A 26,582-nucleotide genomic window follows, 5' to 3' on the forward strand; every position below is an offset into this window, starting at 1 on the left:
AAGTCATTTGTGATATTATAAAGGCATTTAAATCGAGTAATAGGCTTCCGAAGGTATGAATGACTATAAACGGACTTTCTTTATGAATGGATGGCATTCACTTCACGTTACTCGAGGTAAACATTCAATTATAATCTGTTTTACTCAAAAAATATAAAAAAATTTAAATTAAATTCAATTATAAGATTATAAAACGATTTAAAGCGAGTAATAAGGCTTTTGCAAGCATGAGTGACTAGAAATGAATTTTTCTTGTAATGGATGGCTTTTGCTTCACGTTTCTCGAGGCAAATATTCAATTTTAATATGTTCTAACAAAAAATGTAAAGAAATTCAACTTAAAATCATTTGTGAGATTATAAAGGCATTTAAATCTAGTAATAGGCTTCCGAAGGCATGAATGACTATAAACGGACTTTTCTTATCCATGGTTGGGTTTCGCTTCACGTGTCCCGAGGTAAACAATCAATTACAATCTGTTTTAATCAAAAAATGTAAAAAAATTAAAATTAAATTCAATTACGAGAATATACAAGCATTTAAAGCAAGTAATAAGTCTTTCGTAGACATGGGTGACTATAAATGAACTTGTCTTGTCAACGGATGGCTTTCGCTTCACGTTTCCCGAGGTAAACAATCCATTTCAAATTGTTTTAATCAAAAAATGTAATAAAAATCAAATCAAATTCAATTATGGGATTGTAAAAGCATTTAAAGCAAGTAATAAGGCTTTCGTAGACATGAGTGACTATAAATGAACTTTTCTTGTCAATGGATGGTTTTTGGATCACGTTTCTCGAGGCAAATATTCAATTATAATATGTTCTAACAAAAAATGTAAAAAAATTCAACTTAAAATCATTTGTGAGATTGGAAAGGCATTTAATTCGAGTAATAGGCTTCCGAAGGCATGAATGACTATAAACGGACTTTTCTTATTAATGGATGGCTTTTGCTTCACGTTACTCGAGGGAAAAAATCAATTATAATCTGTTTTACTCAAAAAATGTAAAATAATTCAAATTAAATTTAATTATGAGATTATAAAACGATTTAAAGCGAGTAATAAGGCTTTTGCAGGCATGAGTGACTATAAATGAACTTTCTTGTCAATGGATGGCTTTTGCTTCACGTTTCTCAAGCCAAATAATCAATTATAATATGTTCTAACAAAAAATGTAAAAACTTTCAACTTAAAATCATTTGTGAGATTATAAATGCATTTAAATCGAGTAATAGGCTTCCGAAGGAATGAATGACTATAAACGGACCTTTCTTATCAGTGGATGGCTTTTCGCTTCATGTTTCCCAAGGTTAACAATTAATTACAATCTGTTTTAATCAAAAAATTTAAAAAATTCAAATTAAATTCAATTATAGGATTATAAAAGCATTTAAAGCAAGTGATAAGGCTTCCGTAGACATGAGTGACTATAAATGAACTTTTCTTGTCAATGGATAGTTTTTGCTTCATGTTTCTCAAGGTAAATATTCAATTATAATATGTTCTAACAAAAAATGTAAAAAAACTAAACTTAAAATCATTTGTGAGATTGTAAAGGCATTTAAATCGAGTAATAGGCTTCCGAAGGCATGAATGACTATAACGGACTTTTCTTATACATGGATGGCTTTTGCTTCACGTTACTCAAGGCAAACAATCAATTATAATCTATTTTACTCAAAAAATGTAAAAAAATTCAAATTAAATTCAATTATGAGATTATAAAATGATTTATAGCGAGTAATAAGGTTTTTGCAGGTATGAGTGACTATAAATGAACTTTCTTGTCAATGGATGGCTTTTGCTTCACGTTTCTCTGAGCAAATATTCAATTTTAATATGTTCGAACAAAAAATGTAAAAAAATTCAACTTAAAATCATTTGTGAGATTACAAAGGCATTTAAATCCAGTAATAGGCTTTCGAAGGCATGAATGACTATAAACAGACTTTTCTTATCAATTGATGGCTTTCGCTTCACGTTACTCGAGGCAAACATTCAATTATAATCTGTTTTACTAAAAAAATATAAAAAATTCAACTTAAATTCAATTATGAGATTCTAAAACGATCTAAAGCGAGTAATAAGGCTTTTGCAAGCATGAGTGACTAGAAATGAACTTTTCTTGTAATGGATGGGTTTTGCTTCACGTTTCTGCAGGCAAATATTCAATTTTAATATGTTCTAACAAAAAATGTAAAGAAATTCAACTTAAAATCATTTATGAGATTATAAAGGCATTTAAATCAAGTAATAGGCTTTCGAAGGCATGAATGACTATAAACAGACTTTTCTTATCAATGGATGTGTTTCGCTTCACGTTTCTCGAGGTAAACGATCAATTACAATCTATTTTAATCAAAAAATGTAAAAAAATTAAAATGAAATTCAATTATGAGATTATAAAAGCATTTAAAGCGAGTAATAAAGCTTTCTAGACATGAGTGACTAAAAATAAACTTTTCTTGTCAATGGATGAATTTTGCTTCACGTTTCCCGAGGTAAACAATCAATTACAATCTGTTTTAATAAAAAAATATAAAAAAATCAAATTAAATTCAATTATGGGATTATAAAAGCATTTAAAGCGAGTAATAAGGCTTTCGTAGCCATGAGTGACTATAAATGAACTTTTCTGGTCAATGGATGGCTTTTGCTTCACGTTTCTCAAGGCAAGTATTCAATTATATTATGTTCTCACCAAAACTGTAAAAAAATTCAACTCAAAATCATTTGTGAGATTATAAAGGCATTTAAATTGAGCAATAGGCTTCCAAAGGCATGAATGACTATACACGGACTTTTCTTATCAATGGATGGCTTTCGCTTCACGTTACTTGAGGCAAACATTCAATTATAATCTGTTTTACTCAAAAAATATAAAAAATTTCAAATTAAATTCAATTATGAGATTCTAAAACTATCTAAAGCGAGTAATAAGGCTTTTGCAGGCATGAGTGACTATAAATGAACTTTTCTTGTAATGGATGGCTTTTGGTTCACATTTCTGTAGGCAAATATTCAATTTTAATATGTTCTAACAAAAAATGTAAAAAAATTCAACTTAAAATCATTTGTGAGATTATAAAGGCATTTAAATCCAGTAATAGGCTTTCGAAGGCATGAATGACTATAAACGGACTTTTCTTATCAATGGATGGCTTTCGCTTCACTTTACTCAAGGCAAACAATCAATTATAATCTGTTTTACTCAAAAAATGTAAAAAAATTTAAATTAAATTCAATTATGAGATTATAAAACGATTTAAAGCTAGTAATAAGGCTTTTGCAAGCATGAGTGACTATAAATGAACTTTCTTGTCCATGGATGGCTTTTGCTTCACGTTTCTTTAGGTAAATATTCAATTATAATATGTTCTAACAAAAAATGTAAAACAATTCAAGTTAAAATCATTTGTGATATTATAAAGGCATTTAAATCGAGTAATAGGCTTCCGAAAGCATGAATGACTATAAACGGACTTTTCTTATCAATGGATGACTTTTCGCTTCACGTTTCCGGAGGTTTAAAATCAATTACAATTTGTTTTAATCAAAAAATTTTAAAAAATTCAAATTAAATTCAATTATGGGAATATAAAAGCATTTAAAGCGAGTGACAAGTCTTTCATAAACATGGGTGACTATAAACGAACTTTTCTTGTCAATGGATGGCTTTCGCCTCACGTTTTCCAGGGTAAACAATCCATTTCAATCTGTTTTGATCAATAAATTTTAAAAAAATCAAACTAAATTCAATTATGGGATTGTAAAAGCATTTAAAGCGAGTAATAAGGCTTTCGTAGACATTAGTGACTATAAATGAAATTTTCTTGTCAATGGATGGCTTTTCGCTTCACATTTCCTAAGGTCAAAAATCAATTACAATATGTTTTAATCAAAAAAATTTAAAAATTCAACTTAAAATCATTTGAGATTACAAAGGCATTTAAATCGAGTAATAGGCTTCCGAAGGAATGAATGACTACAAACGGACTTTTCTTATCAATGGATGGCTTTTGCTTCATGTTACTCGAGGAAAACAATCAATTATAATCTGTTTTACTCAAAAAACATAAAATAATTCAAATTAAATTCAATTATGAGATTATAAAACGATTTAAAGCGAGTACTAAGGCTTTTGCAGGCATGAGTGACTATAAATGAACTTTCTTGTCAATGGATGGCTTTTGCTTCACGTTTCCCGAGGTAAACAATCCATTTCAATATGTTTTAGTAAAAAAATGTAAAAAAATCAAATTGAATTCAATTATGGGATTGTAAAAGCATTTAAAGTGTGTAATAAGGCTTTCGTAGACATGGGTGACTAAAAATGAATTTTTCTTGTCAATGGATGTTTTTTGCTTCACGTTTCTCAAGGCAAATATTCAATTATAATATGTTCTAACATAAAATTTAAAAAAACTCAACTTAAAATCATTTGTGAGATTATAAAGGCATTTAAATCGAGTAATAGGCTTCCGAAGGCATGAATGACTATAAACGGACTTTTCTTATCAATGGATGGCTTTCGCTTCACGTTAGTCGAGCCAAACAATCAATTATAATCTGTTTTACTCAAAAAATGTAAAAAAATTCAAATTAAAGTCAATTATGAGAATATAAAACGATTTAAAGCGAGTAATAAGGCTTTTGCAAGCATGAGTGACTATAAATGAACTTTCTTGTCAATGGATGGTGTTGCTTCACGTTTCTCAAGGCAAATGTTCAATTATAATATGTTCTAACAAAAAATGTAAAAAAACTCAACTTAAAATCAGTTGTGAGATTATAAAGGCATTTAAATCGAGTAATAGGCTTCCGAAGGCATGAATGATAATAAACGGACTTTTCTTATCAATGGATGGCTTTCGCTTCACGTTACTCGAGGCAAACAATCAATTATAATCTGTTTTACTCAAAAAATGTAAAAAAATTCAAATTGAATTCAATTATGAGATTACAAAACGATTTAAAGCGAGTAATAAGGCTGTTGTAGGCATGAGTGACTATAAATGAACTTTCTTGTCAATGGATGGTGTTGCTTCACGTTTGCCAAGGCAAATATTCAATGATAATATGTTCTAACAAAAAATGCAAAAAAACTCAACTTAAAATCATTTGTGAGATTGTAAAGGCATTTAAATCGAGTAATAGGCTTCTGAAGGCTTGAATGATAATAAACGGACTTTTCATATCAATGGATGACTTTCGCTTCACGTTACTCGAGGCAAACAATCAATTATAATCTGTTTTACTTAAAAAATGTAAAAAAAAATCAAATTAAATTCAATTATGAGATTATAAAACGATTTAAAGCGAGTAATAAGGCTTTTGCAGGCATGAGTGACTATAAATGAACTTTCTTGTCAATGGATGGCCTTTGCTTCACGTTTCTCGAGGTAAATATTCAATTATAATATGTTCTAACAAAAAATGTAAAACATTCAACTTAAAATCATTTGTGATATTATAAAGGCATTTAAATCGAGTAATAGGCTTCCGAAGCCATGAGTGACTATAAACGGATTTTTCTTATCAATGGATGGATTTCGCTTCAAGTTACTCGAGGCAAACAGTCAATTATAATCTGTTTTACTCAAAAAATATAAAAAAACTCAAATTAATTTTAATTATGAGATTATAAAACGATCTAAAGCGAGTAATAAGGCTTTTAAAGGCATGAGTGACTAGAAATGAACTTTTCTTGTAATGGATGGCTTTTGCTTCACATTTCTCGAGGTAAATATTCAATTTTAATATGTTCTAACAAAAAATGTAAATAAATTCAACTTAAAATCATTTGTGAGATTATAAAGGAATTTAAATCGAGTAATGGGCTTCCAAAGGCATGAATGACTATAAACGGACTTTTCTTATCAATGGTTGGGTTTCGCTTCATGTGTCCCGAGCTAAACAATCAATTACAATCTGTTTTAATTAAAAAATGTAAAAAAATTAAAATTAAATTCAATTATGGGAATATACAAGCATTTAAAGCGAGTAATAAGCCTTTCGTAGACATGAGTGACTATAAATGAACATTTCTTGTCAATGGATGGTTTTTGGATCACGTTTCTCGAGGTAAATATTCAATTATAATATGTTCTAACAAAAAATGTAAACAAATTCAACTTAAAATCATTTGTGAGATTGGAAAGGCATTTAATTCGAGTAATAGGCTTCCGAAGGCATGAATGACTATAAACAGACTTTTCTTATTAATGGAGTGCTTTCGCTTCACGTTACTCGAGGAAAAAAATCAATTATAATATGTTTTACTCAAAAAATGTAAAATAATTCAAATTAAATTTAATTATGAGATTATAAAACGATTTAAAGCGAGTAATAAGGCTTTTGCAGGTATGAGTGACTATAAACGGACTTTTCTTATCAGTGGATGGCTTTTCGCTTCATGTTTCCCAAGGTCAACAATTAATTACAATCTGTTTTAATCAAAAAATTTAAAAAATTCAAATTAAATTCAATTATAGGATTATAAAAGCATTTAAAGCGTGTGATAAGGATTCCGTAGACATGAGTGACTGTAAATGAACTTTTCTTGTAAGTGGATGGTTTTTGCTTCACGTTTCTCAAGGTAAATATTCAATTATAATGTGTTCTAACAAAAAATGTAAAAAACTCAACTTAAAATGATTTGTGAGATTGTAAAGGCATTTAAATCGAGTAATAGGCTTCCGAAGGCATGAATGACTATAAACGGACTTTTCTTATGAATGGATGGCTTTTGCTTCACGTTACTCGAGGCAAACAATCAATTATAATCCGTTTTATTCAAAAAATGTAAAAAAATTCAAATTAAATTCAATTATGAGATTATAAAATGATTTAAAGCGAGTAATAAGGCTTTTGCAGGCATGAGTGACTATAAATGAACTTTCTTGTCAATGGATGGTGTTGCTTCACGTTTCCAAAGGCAAATATTCAATTATAATATGTTCTAACAAAAAATGCAGAAACACTCAACTTAAAATTAGTTGTGAGATTATAAAGGCATTTAAATCGAGTAATAGGCTTCCGAAGGCATGAATGATAATAAACGTACTTTTCATATCAATGGATGGCTTTCGCTTCACGTTACTCGAGGCAAACAATCAATTATAATCTGTTTTACTTAAAAAATGTAAAAAAAATCAAATTAAATTCAATTATGAGATTATAAAACGATTTAAAGCGAGTAATAAGGCTTTTGCTGGCATGAGTGACTATAAATGAACTTTCTTGTCAATGGATGGCCTTTGCTTCACGTTTCTCGAGGTAAATATTCAATTATAATATGTTCTAACAAAAAATGTAAAACATTCAACTTAAAATCATTTGTGATATTATAAAGGCATGTAAATCGAGTAATAGGCTTCCGAAGGCATGATTGACTATAAACGGATTTTTCTTATCAATGGATGGATTTCACTTCAAGTTACTCGAGGCAAACAATCAATTATAATCTGTTTTACTCAAAAAATATAAAAAAACTCAAATTAATTTCAATTATGAGATTATAAAACGATCTAAAGCGAGTAATAAGGCTTTTAAAGGCATGAGTGACTAGAAATGAACTTTTCTTGTAATGGATGGCTTTTGCTTCACATTTCTCGAGGTAAATATTCAATTTTAATATGTTCTAACAAAAAATGTAAATAAATTCAACTTAAAATCATTTGCGAGATTATAAAGGCATTTAAATCGAGTAATGGGCTTCCAAAGGCATGAATGACTATAAACGGACTTTTCTTATCAATGGTTGGGTTTCGCTTCATGTGTCCCGAGCTAAACAATCAATTACAATATGTTTTAATCAAAAAATGTAAAAAAATTAAAATTAAATTCAATTATGGGAATATACAAACATTTAAAGCGAGTAATAAGCCTTTCGTAGACATGGGTGATTATAAATGAACTTTTCTTGTCAATGGATGGCTTTCGCTTCACGTTTCTCGAGGTAAACAATCCATTTCAATCTGTTTTAATTAAAAAATGTAAAAAAAATCAAATTACATTCAATTATGGGATTGTAAAAGCATTTAAAGCAAGTAATAAGGCTTTCGTAGACATGAGTGACTATAAATGAACTTTTCTTGTCAATGGATGGTTTTTGGATCACGTTTCTCGAGGTAAATAGTCAATTATAATATGTTCTAACAAAAAATGTAAAAAAACTCAACTTAAAATCATTTGTGAGATTATAAAGGCATTTAAATAGAGTAATAGGCTTCCGAAGGCATGAGTGACTATAAACGGACTTTTCTTATCAATGGATGGCTTTCGCTTCACGTTACTCGAGCCAAACAATCAATTATAATCTGTTTTACTCAAAAAATGTAAAAAAATTCAAATTGAATTCAATTATGAGATTACAAAACGATTTAAAGCGAGTAATAAGGCTGTTGTAGGCATGAGTGACTATAAATGAACTTTCTTGTCAATGGATGGTGTTGCTTCACGTTTGCCAAGGCAAATATTCACTGATAATATGTTCTAACAAAAAATGCAAAAAAACTCAACTTAAAATCATTTGTGAGATTATAAAGGCATTTAAATCGAGTAATAGGCTTCTGAAGGCTTGAATGATAACAAACGGACTTTTCATATCAATGGATGGCTTTCGCTTCACGTTACTCGAGGCAAACAATCAATTATAATCTGTTTTACTCAAAAAATGTAAAAAAAATCAAATTAAATTCAATTATGAGATTATAAAACGATTTAAAGCGAGTAATAAGGCTTTTGCAGGCATGAGTGACTATAAATGAACTTTCTTGTCAATGGATGGCCTTTGCTTCACGTTTCTCGAGGTAAATATTCAATTATAATATGTTCTAACAAAAAATGTAAAACATTCAACTTAAAATCATTTGTGATATTATAAAGGCATTTAAATCGAGTAATAGGCTTCCGAAGGCATGAGTGACTATAAACGGATTTTTCTTATGAGTGGATGGATTTCGCTTCAAGTTACTCGAGTCAAACAATCAATTATAATCTGTTTTACTCAAAAAATATAAAAAAACTCAAATTAATTTCAATTATGAGATTATAAAACGATCTAAAGCGAGTAATAAGGCTTTTAAAGGCATGAGTGACTAGAAATGAACTTTTCTTGTAATGGATGGCTTTTGCTTCACATTTCTCGAGGTAAATATTCAATTTTAATATGTTCTAACAAAAAATGTAAATAAATTCAACTTAAAATCATTTGTGAGATTATAAAGGCATTTAAATCGAGTAATGGGCTTCCAAAGGCATGAATGACTATAAACGGACTTTTCTTATCAATGGTTGGGTTTCGCTTCATGTGTCCCGAGCTAAACAATCAATTACAATCTGTTTTAATCAAAAAATGTAAAAAAATTAAAATTAAATTCAATTATGGGAATATACAAGCATTTAAAGCGAGTAATAAGCCTTTCGTAGACATGAGTGACTATAAATGAACTTTTCTTGTCAATGGATGGTTTTTGGATCACGTTTCTCGAGGTAAATATTCAATTATAATATGTTCTAACAAAAAATGTAAAAAAATTTAACTTAAAATCATTTGTGAGATTGGAAAGGCATTTAATTCGAGTAATAGGCTTCCGAAGGCATGAATGACTATAAACAGACTTTTCTTATTAATGGATGGCTTTCGCTTCACGTTACTCGAGGAAAAAAATCAATTATAATCTGTTTTACTCAAAAAATGTAAAATAATTCAAATTAAATTTAATTATGAGATTATAAAACGATTTAAAGCGAGTAATAAGGCTTTTGCAGGCATGAGTGACTATAAACGGACTTTTCTTATCAGTGGATGGCTTTTCGCTTCATGTTTCCCAAGGTCAACAATTAATTACAATCTGTTTTAATCAAAAAATTTAAAAAATTCAAATTAAATTCAATTATAGGATTATAAAAGCATTTAAAGCGTGTGATAAGGATTCCGTAGACATGAGTGACTGTAAATGAACTTTTCTTGTAAATGGATGGTTTTTGCTTCACGTTTCTCAAGGTAAATATTCAATTATAATGTGTTCTAACAAAAAATGTAAAAAACTCAACTTAAAATGATTTGTGAGATTGTAAAGGCATTTAAATCGAGTAATAGGCTTCCGAAGGCATGAATGACTATAAACGGACTTTTCTTATAAATGGATGGCTTTTGCTTCACGTTACTCGAGGCCAACAATCAATTATAATCCGTTTTACTCAAAAAATGTAAAAAAATTCAAATTAAATTCAATTATGAGATTATAAAATGATTTAAAGCGAGTAATAAGGCTTTTGCAGGCATGAGTGACTATAAATGAACTTTCTTGTCAATGGATGGTGTTGCTTCACGTTTCCAAAGGCAAATATTCAATTATAATATGTTCTAACAAAAAATGCAGAAACACTCAACTTAAAATTAGTTGTGAGATTATAAAGGCATTTAAATCGAGTAATAGGCTTCCGAAGGCATGAATGATAATAAACGTACTTTTCTTATCAATGGATGGCTTTCGCTTCATGTTACTCGAGGCAAACAATCAATTATAATCTGTTTTACTTAAAAAATGTAAAAAAATTCAAATTAAATTCAATGATGAGATTATAAAACGATTTAAAGCGAGTAATAAGGCTGTTGCAGGCATGAGTGACTATAAATGAACTTTCTTGTCAATGGATGGCCTTTGCTTCACGTTTCTCGAGGTAAATATTCAATTATAATATGTTCTAACAAAAAATGTAAAACATTCAACTTAAAATCATTTGTGATATTATAAAGGCATTTAAATCGAGTAATAGGCTTCCGAAGGCATGAATGACAATAAACGGACTTTTCTTATCAATGGATGGCTTTCGCTTCACGTTACTCGAGGCAATCAATCAATTATAAACTGTTTTACTCAAAAAAATGTAAAAAAATTCAAATTCAATTCAATTATGAGTTTATAAAACGATTTAAAGCGAGTAATAAGGCTTTTGCAGGCATGAGTGACTATAAATGAACTTTCTTGTTAATGGATGGCCTTTGCTTCACGTTTCTGGAGGTAAATATTCAATTATAATATGTTCTAACAAAAAATGTAAAACAATTCAAGTTAAAATCATTTGTGATATTATAAAGGCATTAAAATCTAGTAATAGGCTTCCGAAGGTATGAATGACTATAAACGAACTTTTCTTATCAATGGATGGCTTTTCGCTTCACATTTCCCGAGGTTAAAAATCAATTACAATCTGTTTTAATCAACAAATTTTAAAAAATTAAAATTAAATTCAATTATGGGAATATAAAAGCATTTAAAGCGAGTGATAAGTCTTTCGTAGACATGGGTGACTATAAATGAACTTTTCTTGTCAATGGATGGCTTTCGCCTCACGTTTCCCGAGGTAAACAATCCATTTCAATCTATTTTAATCAATAAATGTAAAAAAAATCAAATTAAATTAAATTATGGGATTGTAAAAGCATTTAAAGCGAGTAATACGGCTTTCATAGACATAAGTGACTATAAATGAACTTTTCGTGTCAATGGATGGCTTTTTGCTTCACGTTTCCCAAGGCCAAAATTCAATTACAATCTGTTTTAATCAAAAAATTTTAAAAATTCAAATTAAATTCAATTATGGGAATGTAAAAGCATTCAAAGCGAGTGATAAGTCTTTTGTAGACATGGGTGACTATAAATGAACTTTATTTGTCAATGGATGGCTTTTGCTTCACGTTTCCCAAGGTAAACAATCCATTTTAATCTGTTTTAACTAAAAAATGTAAAAAAATCAAATTAAATTCAATTATGGGATTGTAAAAGCATTTAAAGCGAGTAATACGGCTTTCGTAGACATGAGTGACTATAAATAACTTTTCTTATCAATGGATGGCTTTTGCTTCACGTTTCTCGAGGTAAATATTCAATTGTAATATGTTTTAACAATAACTGTGAAAAAACTCAACTTCGAATCATTTGTGAGATTATGAAGGCATTTAAATCGAATAATAGGCTTCCGAAGGCATGAATGACTATAAACGGACTTTTCTTATCAATGGATGGCTTTCGCTTCACGTTACTCAAGGCAAACAATTAATTATAATCTGTTTTACTCAAAGAATGTAAAAAAATTCAAATTAAATTCAATTGTGGGATTATAAAAGTATTTAAACCGAGTAATAAGGCTTTCGTAGGCATGAGTGACTATAAATAAGCTTTTCTTGTCAATGGATGGCTTTCGCTTCACGTTTCTCGAGGTAAACAATCAATTACAATATGTTTTAATCAAAAAATGTAAAATAAATGAAATTAAATTCAATTATGGGATTATAAAAGCATTTAAAACGAGTAATAACGCTTTCGTGGCCATGAGTGACTATAAATGAAATTTTCTGGTCAATGGATGGTTTTTGCTTCACGTTTCTCAAGGCAAATATTCAATTATAATATGTTCTAACAAAAAATGTAAAAAAACTCAACTTAAAATCATTTGTGAGATTATAAAGGCATTTAAATCGAGTAATAGGCTTCCGAAGGTATGAATGACAATAAACGTACTTTTCTTATCAATGGATAGCTTTCGCTTCACGTTACTCGAGGCAAACAATCAATTATAATCTGTTTTACTCAAAAAATGTAAAACAATTCAAATTAAATTCAATTTTGAGATTATAAAATGATTTAAAGCGAGTAATAAGGCTTTTGCAGGCATGAGTGACTATAAATGAACTTTCTTGTCAATGGATGGTGTTGCTTCACGTTTCCAAAGGCAAATATTCAATTATAATATGTTCTAACAAAAAATGCAAAAAAACTCAACTTAAAATCAGTTGTGAGATTATAAAGGCATTTAAATCGAGTAATAGGCTTTCGAAGGCATGAATGATAATAAACGGACTTTTCTTATCAGTGGATGGCTTTCGCTTCACGTTACTCGAGGCAAACAATCAATTATAATCTGTTTTACTCAAAAAATGAAAAAAAATTCAAATTAAATTCAATGATGAGATTATAAAACGATTTAAAGCGAGTAATAAGGCTGTTGCAGGCATGAGTGACTATAAATGAACTTTCTTGTCAATGGATGGCCTTTGTTTCACGTTTCTTGAGGTAAATATTCAATTATAATATGTTCTAACAAAAAATGTAAAACATTCAACTTAAAATCATTTGTGATATTAAAAAGGTGTTTAAATTGAGTAATAGGCTTCCGAAGGCATGAATGACAATAAACGGACTTTTCTTATCAATGGATGGCTTTCGCTTCAAGTTACTCGAGGCAATCAATCAATTATAATATGTTTTACTCAAAAAATGTAAAAAAAATTCAAATTAAATTCAATTATGAGATTTAAAACGATTTAAAGCGAGTAATAAGGCTTTTGTAGGCATGAGTGACTATAAATGAACTTTCTTGCCAATGGATGGCTTTTGCTTCACGTTTCTCGAGGTAAATAGTCAATTATAATATGTTCTAATAAAAAATGTAAAACATTCAACTTAAAATCATTTGTGATATTATAAAGGCATTTAAATCGAGTAATAGGCTTTCGAAGGCATGAATGACAATAAACGGACTTTTCTTATCAATGGATGGCTTTCGCTTCACGTTACTCGAGGCAATCAATCAATTATAATCTGTTTTACTCAAAAAAATGTAAGAAAATTCAAATTCAATTCAATTATGATTTTATAAAACGATTTAAAGCGAGTAATAAGGCTTTTGCAGGCATGAGTGACTATAAATGAACTTTCTTGTTAATGGATGGCTTTTGCTTCACGTTTCTGGAGGTAAATATTCAATTATAATATGTTCTAACAAAAAATGTAAAACAATTCAAGTTAAAATCATTTGTGATATTATAAAGGCATCAAAATCTAGTAATAGGCTTCCGAAGGTATGAATGACTATAAACGAACTTTTCTTATCAATGGATGGCTTTTCGCTTCACATTTCCCGAGGTTAAAAATCAATTACAATCTGTTTTAATCAAAAAATTTTAAAAAATTAAAATTAAATTCAATTATGGGAATATAAAAGCATTTAAAGCGAGTGATAAGTCTTTCGTAGACATGGGTGACTATAAATGAACTTTTCTTGTCAATGGATAGCTTTCGCCTCACGTTTCCTGAGGTAAACAATCCATTTCAATCTATTTTAATCAATAAATGTAAAAAAAATCAAATTAAATTAAATTATGGGATTGTAAAAGCATTTAAAGCGAGTAATACGGCTTTCATAGACATGAGTGACTATAAATGAACTTTTCTTGTCAATGGATGGCTTTTTGCTTCACGTTTCCCAAGGTCAAAAATCAATTACAATCTGTTTTAATCAAAAAATTTAAAAAATTCAAATTAAATTCAATTATGGGAATGTAAAAGCATTCAAAGCGAGTGATAAGTCTTTTGTAGACATGGGTGACTATAAATGAACTTTATTTGTCAATGGATGGCTTTTGCTTCACGTTTCCCAAGGTAAACAATCCATTTTAATCTGTTTTAATCAAAAAATGTAAAAAAATCAAATTGAATTCAATTATGGGATTGTAAAAGCATTTAAAGCGAGTAATACAGCTTTCGTAGACATGAGTGACTATAAATAACTTTTCTTGTCAATGGATGGCTTTTGCTTCACGTTTCTCGAGGTAAATATTCAATTGTAATATGTTTTAACAATAATTGTGAAAAAACTTAACTTAGAATCATTTGTGAGATTATGAAGGCATTTAAATCGAATAATAGGCTTCCGAAGGCATGAATGACTATAAACGGACTTTTCTTATCAATGGATGGCTTTCGCTTCACGTTACTCAAGGCAAACAATTAATTATAATCTGTTTTACTCAAAGAATGTAAAAAAATTCAAATTAAATTCAATTGTGGGATTATAAAAGTATTTAAACCGAGTAATAAGGCTTTCGTAGGCATGAGTGACTATAAATAAGCTTTTCTTGTCAATGGATGGCTTTCGCTTCACGTTTCTCGAGGTAAACAATCAATTACAATATGTTTTAATCAAAAAATGTAAAATAAATGAAATTAAATTCAATTATGGGATTATAAAAGCATTTAAAACGAGTAATAACGCTTTCGTAGCCATGAGTGACTATAAATGAAATTTTCTGGTCAATGGATGGTTTTTGCTTCACGTTTCTCAAGGCAAATATTCAATTATAATATGTTCTAACAAAAAATGTAAAAAAACTCAACTTAAAATCATTTGTGAGATTATAAAGGCATTTAAATCGAGTAATAGGCTTCCGAAGTTATGAATGACAATAAACGTACTTTTCTTATCAATGGATAGCTTTCGTTTCACGTTACTCGGGGCAAACAATCAATTATAATCTGTTTTACTCAAAAAATGTAAAACAATTCAAATTAAATTCAATTTTGAGATTATAAAATGATTTAAAGCGAGTAATAAGGCTTTTGCAGGCATGAGTGACTATAAATGAACTTTCTTGTCATTGGATGGCTTTTGCTTCACGTTTCTCGAGGTAAATATTCAATTATAATATGTTCTAACAAAAATGTAAAACATTCAACTTAAAATCATTTGTGATATTATAAAGGCATTTAAATCGAGTAATAGGCTTCCGAAGGCATGAATGACAATAAACGGACTTTTCTTAGAAATGGATGGCTTTCGCTTCACGTTACTTGAGGCAATTAATCAATTATAATCTGTTTTACTCAAAAAATGTAAAATAATTCAAATTCAATTCAATTATGAGATTATAAAACAATTTAAAGCGAGTATTAAGGCTTTTGCAGGCATGAGTGACTATAAATAAACTTTCTTGTCAATGGCTGGCTTTTCCTTCACGTTTATCAAGGCAAATAGTCAATTATAATATGTTCTAACAAAAAATGTAAAAACATTCAATTTAAAATCATTTGTGAGATTATAAAGGCATTTAAATCGAGTAATAGGCTTTCGAAGGCATGAATGACTATAAACGGACTTTTCTTATCAATGGATGGCTTCCGCTTCACGTTACTCGAGGTAAACATTCAATTATAATCTGTTGTACTCAAAAAATATAAAAAAAATTCAAATTAAATTCAATTATGAGATTATAAAACGATCAAAAGCGAGTAATAAGGCTTTTGCAGGCATGAGTGACTAGAAATGAACTTTTCTTGTAATGGATGGCTTTTGCTTCACGTTTCTGGAAGCAAATATTCAATTTTAATATGTTCTAACAAAAAATATAAACCAATTCAACTTAAAATCATTTGTGAGATTATAAAGCCATTTAAATTGAGTAATAAGCTTTCGAAGGCATGAATGACTATAAACGGACTTTTCTTATCAATGGATGGGTTTCGTTTCACGTGTCCCGAGGGAAACAATCAATTACAATATGTTTTGATCAAAAAATATAAAAATTAAAATTAAATTCAATTATGGGAATATAAAAGCATTTAAAGCGAGTAATAAGTCTTTCGTAGACATGGGTGACTATAAATGAACCTTTCTTGTCAATGGATGGCTTTCACTTCATGTTTCCCGAGGTAAACAATCCATTTCAGTATGTTTTAATCAAAAAATGTAAAAAAAATCAAATTCAATTCGATTATGGGATTGTAAGAGCATCTAAAGTGAGTAATAAGGCTTTCGTAGACATGAGTGACTATAAATGAACTTTTCTTGTCAATGGATGATTTTTGCTTCACGTTTCTCGAGGCAAATATTCAATTATAATATGTTCTAACAAAAAATGTAAAAAGATTCAACTTAAAATCATTTTTGAGATTGGAAAGGCATTTAAATCGAGTAATAGGCTTCCGAAGGCATGAATGACTATAAACGGACTTTTCGTATCAATGGATGGTTTTTGCTTCACGTTACTCGAGGCAAACAATGAATTATAATCTGTTTTACTCAAAAAATGTAAAAAAAATACAAATTCAATTCAATTATGAGATTACAAAAGGATTTAAAGCGAGTAATAAGGCTTTTGTAGGCATGAGTGACTATAAATGAACTTTCTTGTCAATGGATGGCTTTTGCTTCACGTTTCTCGAGGTAAACAATCCATTTCAATCTGTTTTAATCAAAAAATATAAAAAAAAATCAAATTAAATTCAATTATGGGATTGTAAAAGCATTTAAAGTGAGTAATATGGCTTTCGTAACATGAGTGACTATAAATGAACTTTTCTTGTCAATGGATGACTTTTGCTTCACGTTTCTGGAGGCAAATATTCAATTGTAATATGTTCTAATAATAATTGTAGAAAAACTCAACTTAAAATCATTTGTGAGATTATAAAAGGCATTTAAATCTAATAATAGGCTTCCGAAGGCATGAATGATTATAAACGGACTTTTCTTATCAATGGATGGCTTTGGCTTCACTTTACTGAAGGCAAACAATCAATTATAATCTGTTTTACTCAAAGAATGTAAAAAAATTCAAATTAAATTCAATTATGGGATTATAAAAGTATTTAAAGCGAGTAATAAGGCTTTCGTAGACATGACTGACTATAAATAACCTTTTCTTGTCAATGGATGGCTTTCGCTTCACGTTTCTCGAGGTAAACAATCAATTACAATATGTTTTAATCAAAAAATGTAATAGAAATGAAATTAAATTCAATTATGGGATTATAAAATCATTTAAAACAAGAAATAATGCTTTCGTAGCCATGAGTGACTATAAATGAAATTTTCTGGTCAATGGGTGGCTTTTGCTTCATGTATCTCGAGGCAAGTATTCAATTATAATAAGTTCTGACAAAAAATGTAAAAAAATTCAACTTAAAATCATTTGTGAAATTATAAAGGCATTTAAATCGAGTAATAGGCTTCCGAAGGCATGAATGACTATAAATGAACTTTTCTTTTCAATGGATGGCTTTCTCTTCACGATTCCCGAGGCAAATAATTAATTATAATCTATTTTAATCATGATGTAGAAAAATACAAATTAAATTCAATTATGAGATTATAAAACCATTTAAAGCTAGTAATAAGGCTTTCGTAGGCATGAGTGACTATAAATGAACTTTTCCTGTCAATGGATGGCTTTTGCTTCACGTTTCTCAGGGCAAACGTTCAATTATAATCTGATTTAACAACAAATGTAAAAATAATTCAACTTAAAATCATTTGTGAGATTATAAAGGCATTTAAATCGAGTAATAGGCTTCCTAAGGAATGAATGACTACAAACGGACTTTTCTTATCAATGGATGGCTTTCGCTTCATGTTACTTGAGGCAAACAATCAACTATAATTTGTTTTACTCAAAAAATGTAAAATAATTCAAATTCAATTCAATTATGAGATTATAAATCGATTTAAAGTGAGTATTAAGGCTTTTGCAGGTATGAGTGACTATAAATGAACTTTCTTGTCAATGGCTGGCTTTTGCTTCACGTTTATCAAGGCAAATAGTCAATTATAATATGTTCTAACAAAAAATGTAAAAACATTCAACTTAAAATCATTTGTGAGATTATAAAGGCATTTAAATCGAGTAATAGGCTTCCGAATGCATGAATGACTATAAAAGGACTTTTCTTATCAATGAATGGCTTTTGGCTTCATGTTTCCCAAGGTCAACAATAAATTACAATCTGTTTTAATCAAAAAATTTAAAAAAATTCAAATAAATTCAGTTATAGGATTATAAAAGCATTTAAAGCGAGTGATAAGGCTTCCGTAGACATGAGTGACTCTAAATGAACTTTTCTTGTCAATGGATGGTTTTTGCTTCACATTTCTCAAGGTAAATATTCAATTATAATATGTTCTAACAAAAAATGTAAAAAAACTCAACTTAAAATCATTTGTGAGATTATAAAGGTATTTAAATCGAGCAATAGGCTTCTGAAGCCATGAATGACTATAAACGGACTTTTCTTATCAATGGATGGCTTTCGTTTGACGTTACTTGAGGCAAACAATCAATTATAATCTGTTTTACTCAAAAAATGTAAAATAATTCAAATTACATTCAATTATGAGATTATAAAACGATTTAAAGCGAGTAATAAGGCATTTGCAGACATGAGTGACTATAAATGAACTTTCTTGTCAATGGACGGCTTTTGCTTCACATTTCTCGAGGCAAATAATCAATTATAATATGTTCTAACAAAAAATGTAAAAACATTCAACTTAAAATCATTTGTGAGATTATAAAGGCATTTAAATCGAGTAATAGGCTTCCGAAGGCATGAATGACTATAAACGGACTTTTCTTATGAATGGATGGCTTTCACTTCACGTTACTCGAGGTAAACATTCAATTATAATCTGTTGTACTCAAAAAATATAAAAAAAATTCAAATTAAATTCAATTATGAGATTATAAAACGATCAAAAACGAGTAATAAGGCTTTTGCAGGCATGAGTGACTAGAAATGAACTTTTCTTGTAATGGGTGGCTTTTGCTTCACATTTCTGGAAGCAAATATTCAATTTTAATATGTTCTAACAAAAAATGTAAACAAATTCAACTTAAAATCATTTGTGAGATTATAATGCCATTTAAATTGAGTAATAGGCTTCCGAAGGCATGAATGACTATAAACGGACTCTTCTTATCAATGGATGGGTTTCGCTTCATGTGTCCCGAGGTAAACAGTCAATTACAATATGTTTTAATCAAAAAATGTAAAAAATTAAAATTAAATTCAATTATGGGAATATAAAAGCATTTAAAGCGAGTAATAAGTCTTTTGTAGACATGGGTGACTATAAATGAACTTTTGTTGTTAATGGATGGCTTTCGCTTCATGTTTTCTGAGGTAAACAATCCATTTCAATATGTTTTAATCAAAAAATGTAAAAAAAATAAAATTCAATTCAATTATGGGATTGTAAAAGCATCTAGAGTGAGTAATAAGACTTTCATAGACATGAGTGACTATAAATGAACTTTTTTTGTCAATGGATGGTTTTTGCTTCACGTTTGTCGAGGCAAATATTCAATTATAATATGTTCTAACAAAATATGTAAAAAAATTCAACTTAAAATCATTTTTGAGATTGGAAAGGCATTTAAATCGAGTAATAGGCTTCCGAAGGCATGAATGACTATAAATGGACTTTTCGTATCAATGGATGGCTTTTGCTTCACGTTACTCGAGGCAAACAATCAATTATAATCTATTTTACTCAAAAAATGTAAAAAAAATACAAATTAAATTCAATTATGAGATTATAAAAGGATTTAAAGAGAGTAATAAGGCTTTTGCAGGCATGAGTGACTATAAATGAACTTTCTTGTCAATGGATGGCTTTCGCTTCATGTTTCTCAAGGAAAATAATCAATTATAATATGTTTTAACAAAAAATATAAAAACATTTAACTTAAAATCATTTGTGAGATTATTAAGGCATTGAAATCGAGTAATAGGCTTCCGAAGGCATGAATGACTATAAATGGACTTTACTTATCAATGGATGGCTTTCGCTTCATGTTACTCGAGGCAAACAATCAATTATAATCTGTTTTACTCAAAAAATATAAAAAAATTCAAATTAAATTCAATTATGAGATTATAAAACGATTTAAAGTGAGTAATAAGGCTTTTGCAGGTACGAGTGACTATAAATGAACTTTCTTGTCAATGGATGGCTTTTGCTTCACTTTTCTCGAGGTAAATATTAATTATAATATGGTCTAACAAAAAATGTAAAACAATTCAACTTAAAATCATTTGTGATATTATAAAGGTATTTAAATCGAGTAATAGGCTTCCGAAGGCATGAATGACTATAAATGGACTTTTCTTATCGATGGATGGCTTTCGCTTCACGTTACTCGAGGAAAACATTCAATTATAATCTGTTTTACTAAAAAATATAAAAAAATTCAAATTAAATTCAATTATGAGATTATAAAACGATCTAAAGCGAGTAATAAGGCTTTGCAGGCATGAGTGACTAGAAATGAACTTTTCTTGTAATGCATGGCTTTTGCTTGACGTTTCTCGAGGTAAATATTCAGTTTTAATATGTTCTAACAAAAAGTGTAAACAAATTCAACTTAAAATCATTTGTGAGATTATAAAGGCATTTAAATCGAGTAATAGGCTTTCGAAAACATGAATGATTATAAACAGACTTTTCTTATCAATGGATGGGTTTCGCTTCATGTTTCCCGAGGTAAACAATCCATTTCAATATGTTTTAATCAAAAAATGTAAAAAAAATCAAATTTAATTCAATTATGGGATTGTAAAAGCATTTAAAGCGAGTAATAAGGCTTTCGTAGACATGAGTGACTATAAATGAACTTTTCTTGTCAATTGATGGTTTTTGCTTCACATTTCTTGAGGTAAATATTCAATTATAATATGTTCTAACAAAAAATGTAAAAAAATTGAACTTAAAATCATTTGTGAGATTGAAAAGGCATTTAAATCGAGTAATAGGCTTCCGAAGGCATGAATGACTATAAACGGACTTTTCTTTTCAATGGATGGCTCTCTCTTCACGATTCCCGAGGTAAACAATTAATTATAATCTGTTTTAATCAAAAAATATAAAAAAAATAAAAATTCAATTCAATTATGAGATTACAAAACCATTTAAAGCGAGTAATAAGGCTTTCGTAGGTATGAGTGACTATAAATGAACTTTTCTTGTCAATGGATGGTTTTTGCTTCACATTTCTCGAGGCAAATATTCAATTATAATATCTTCTAACAAAAAATGTAAAAAAATTCAACTTAAAATCATTTGTGGGATTGAAAAGTCATTTAAATCGAGTAATAGGCTTTCGAAGGAATGAATGACTACAAACGAACTTTTCTTATCAATGGATGGCTTTCGCTTCATGTTACTCGAGGCAAACAATCAATTATAATCTCTTTTACTCAAAAAATGTAAAATAATTCAAATTAAATTCAATTATGAGATTATAAAACGATTTAAAGCGAGTACTAAGGATTTTGCAGGCATGAGTGACTATAAATGAACTTTCTTGTCAATGGATGGCTTTCGCTTCACGCTTCTCAAGGCAAATAATCAATTATAATATGTTCTGACAAAAAATGTAAAAACATTCAACTTAAAATCATTTGCGAGATTATAAAGGCATTTAAATCAAGTAATAGGCTTCCGAAGGTATGAATGACTATAAACAGACTTGTCTTATCAATGGATGGCTTTTCGCTACATGTTTCCCAAGGTCAAGAATCAATTACAATCTGTTTTAATCAAAAAATTTTAAAAAAATTCAAATTAAATTCAATTATAGGATTATAAAAGCATTTAAAGCGAGTGATAAGGCTTCCGTAGACATGAGTGGCTATAAATGAACTTTTCTTGCCAATAGATGGTTTTTGCTTCACGTTTCTCAAGGAAAATATTCAATTATAATATGTTCTAACAAAAAATGTAAACAAACTCAATTTAAAATCATTTGTGAGATTATAAAGGCATTTAAATCGAGTAATAGGCTTTTGAAGGCATGAATGACTATAAACGGACTTTTCTTATGAATGGATGGCTTTCGTTTCACATTACTCGAGCCAAACAATCAATTATAATCTGTTTTACTCAAAAAATGTAAAAAAATTCAAATAAAATTCAATTATGAGATTATAAAATGATTTAAAGTGAGTAATAAGGCTTTTGCAGGCATGAGTGACTATAAATGAACTTTCTTCTCAATGGATGGCTTTTGCTTCATGTGTCTCGAGGTAAATATTCAATTATAATATTTTCTAACAAAAAATGTAAAAAAACTCAACTTAAAATCATTTGTGAGATTGTAAAGGCATTTAAATCGAGTAATAGGCTTTCGAAAGCATGAATGACTATAAACAGACTTTTCTTATCAGTGGATGGCTTTCGTTTCACGTTACTCGGGGCAAACAATCAATTATAATCTTTTTTACTCAAAAAATATAAAAAAATTCAAATTAAATTCAATTAGGAGATTATAAAAAGATTTAAAGCGAGTAATAAGGCTTTTGCAGGCATGAGTGACTATAAATGAACTTTCTTATCAATGGATGGCTTTTGCTTCACGTTTCTCAAGATAAATATTCAATTATAATATGTTCGAAGAAATAATGTAAAACAGTTCAACTTAAAATCATTTGTGATACTATAAAGGCATTTAAATCGAGTAATAGGCTTCCGAAGGCATGAATGACTATAAACGGACTTTTCTTATTAATGGATGGCTTTCGTTTCACGTTACTTGAGGCAAACAATCAATTATAATCTGTTTTACTCAAAAAATGTAAAATAATTCAAATTAAATTCAATTATGAGATTATAAAAAGATTTAAAGCGAGTAATAAGGCTTTTGCAGGCATAAGTGACTATAAATGAACTTTCTTATCAATGGATGGCTTTTGCTTCACGTTTCTCAAGAAAATATTCAATTATAATATGTTCTAAGAAAAAATGTAAAACAATTCAACTTAAAATCATTTATGATATTATAAATGCATTTAAATCGAGTAATAGGCTTCTGAAGCCATGAATGACTATAAACGGACTTTTCTTATCAATGGATGGCTTTCGTTTCACGTAACTTGAGGCAAACAATCAATTATAATCTGTTTTACTCAAAAAATATAAAATAATTCAAATTAAATTCAATTATGAGATTATAAAACGATTTAAAGCAAGTAATAAGGCTTTTGCATGCATGAGTGACTATGAATGAACTTTCTTGTCAATGAACGGCTTTTGATTCACGTTTCTCAAGGAAAATAATCAATTATAATATGTTCTAACAAAAAATGTAAAAACATTCAACTTAAAATCATTTGTGAGATTATAAAGGCATTGAAATCGAGTAATAGGCTTCCGAAGGCAGGAATGACTATAAACGGACTTTTCTTATCAATGGATAGCTTTCACTTCGCGTTACTCGAGGCAAACATTCAATTATAATCTGTTGTACTAAAAAAATATAAAAAAAATTCAAATTAAATTCAATTATGAGATTATAAAACAATCAAAAGCGAGTAATAAGGCTTTTGCAGGCATGAGTGACTAAAAATGAACTTTTCTTGTAATGGATGACTTGTGCTTCACGTTTCTCGAGGCAAATATTCAATTTTAATATGTTTTAACAAAAAATGTAAACAAATTCAACTTAAAATCATTTGTGAGATTATAAAGCCATTTAAATTGAGTAATAGGCTTCTGAAGGCATGAATGACTATAAACGGATTTTTCTTATCAATGGATGGGTTTCGCTTCACGTGTCCCAAGGTAAACAATCAATTACAATATGTTTTAATCAAAAAATGTAAAAAATTAAAATTAAATTCAATTATGGGAATATAAAAGCATTTAGAGCGAGTAATAAGTCTTTCGTAGATATGGGTGACTATAAATAAACTTTTCTTGTCAATGGATGGCTTTCGCTTCACGTTTCTCGAGGTAAACAATCCATTTCAATATGTTTTAATCAAAAAATGTAAATAAAATGAAATTCAATTCAATTATGGGATTGCAAAAGCATTTAAAGCGAGTAATAAGGCTTTTGTAGACATGAGTGACTATAAATGAACTTTTCTTATCAATGGATGGTTTTTGCTTCACGTTTCTCGAGGTAAATATTCAATTATAATATGTTCTAACAAAAATTGTAAAAAAATTCAACTTAAAATCATTTGTGAGATTGGAAAGGCATTTAAATCGAGTAATAGGCTTCCGAAGGAATGAATGACTACAAACGGACTTTTCTTATCAATAGATGGCTTTCGCTTCATGTTGCTCGAGGCAAACAATCAATTATAATATGTTTTACTCAAAAAATATAAAATAATTCAAATTAAATTCAATTATGGGATTATAAAACGATTTAAAGTGAGTAATAAGGCTTTTGCTGGCATGGGTGACTATAAATGAACTTTCTTGTCAATGGATGGTTTTGCTTCACGTTTCTCAAGGCAAACAACAATTATAATATGTTCTAACAAAAAATGTAAAAACATTCAACTTAAAATCATTTGTGAGATTATAATGGCATTTAAATTGAGTAATAGACTTTCGAAGGCATGAATGACGATAAATGGACTTTTCTTATCAGTGGATGGCTTTTCGCTTCATGTTTCCCAAGGTCAACAATCAATTACAATATGTTTTAATCAAAAAATTTAAAAAAATTTAAAATAAATTCAATTACCGAATTATAAAAGCATTTAAAGCGAGTGATAAAGCTTCCGTAGACATTAGTGACTATAAATGAACTTTTCTTGTCAATGGATGGTTTTTGCTTCACGTTTGTCAAGGCAAATATTACATTATAATATGTTCTAACAAAAAATGTAAAAAAACTAAACTTAAAATCATTTGTGAGATTATAAAGGCATTTAAATCGAGTAATAGGCTTCTGAAGGCATGAATGACTATAAACGGACTTTTCTTATCAATGGATGGCTTTCCTTCACGTTACTCGAGGCAAACAATCAATTATAATATGTTTTACACAAAAAATATAAAAAAATTCAAATTAAATTCAATTATGAGATTATAAAACGATTTAAAGCGAGTAATAAGGTTGTTGCAGGCATGAGTGACTATAAATGAACTTTCTTGTCAATGGATGGCTTTTGCTTCACGTTTCTCGAGGTAAATATTCAATTATAATATGTTCTAACAAAAAAGGTAAAAAAACTCAACTCAAAATCATTTGTGAGATTGTAAAGGCATTTAAATCGAGTAATAGGCTTCCGATGGCATGAATGACTATAAACAGACTTTTCTTATCAGTGGATGACTTTTCGCTTCATGTTTCCCATACTCAACAATCAATTACAATCTGTTTTAATCAAAAAATTTTAAAAAATTCAAATTAAATTCAATTATAGGATTATAAAAGCATTTAAAGCGAGTGACAAGGCTTACGAAGACATGAGTGACTATAAACGAACTTTTCTTGTCAATGGATGGTTTTTGCTTCACGTTTCTCAAGGTAAATATTCAATTATAATATGTTCGAACAAAAAATGTAAAAAAACTCAACATAAAATCATTTGTGAGATTGTAAAGGCATTTAAATCGAGTAATAGGCTCTTGAAGGCATGAATGACTATAAACGGACTTTTCTTATCAATGGATGGCCTTCACTTCACGTTACTCGAGGCAAACATTCAATTATAATCTGTTTTACTCAAAAAAAATAAAAAAATTCAAATTAAATTCAATTATGAGATTATAAAACGATCTAAAGCGAGTAATAAGGCTTTTGCAGGCATAAGTGACTAGAAATGAAATTTTCTTGTAATGGATGGCTTTTGCTTCACGTTTCTCGAGACAAATTTTCAATTTTAATATGTTCTAACAAAAAATGCAAACAAATTCAACTTAAAATCATTTGTGAGATTATAAAGGCATTTAAATTGAGTAATAGGCTTCCGAAGGCATGAATGACTATAAACGGACTTTCCTTATCAATGGATGGGTTTCGCTTCATGTGTCCCAAGGTAAACAATCAATTACAATATGTTTCAATCAAAAAATGTAAAAAAATTAAAATTAAATTCAATTATGGGAATATAAAAGCATTTAAAGCAAGTAATAAGTCTTTCGTAGATATGGGTGACTGTAAATGAACTTTTCTTGTCAATGGATGGCTTTCGCTTCACATTTCCCGAGGTAA

The sequence above is a fragment of the Theobroma cacao genome, chromosome 3 (assembly GCF_053813885.1).
Source record: "Theobroma cacao isolate CCN51 chromosome 3, ASM5381388v1, whole genome shotgun sequence".
Lineage (NCBI taxonomy): Eukaryota > Viridiplantae > Streptophyta > Magnoliopsida > Malvales > Malvaceae > Theobroma > Theobroma cacao.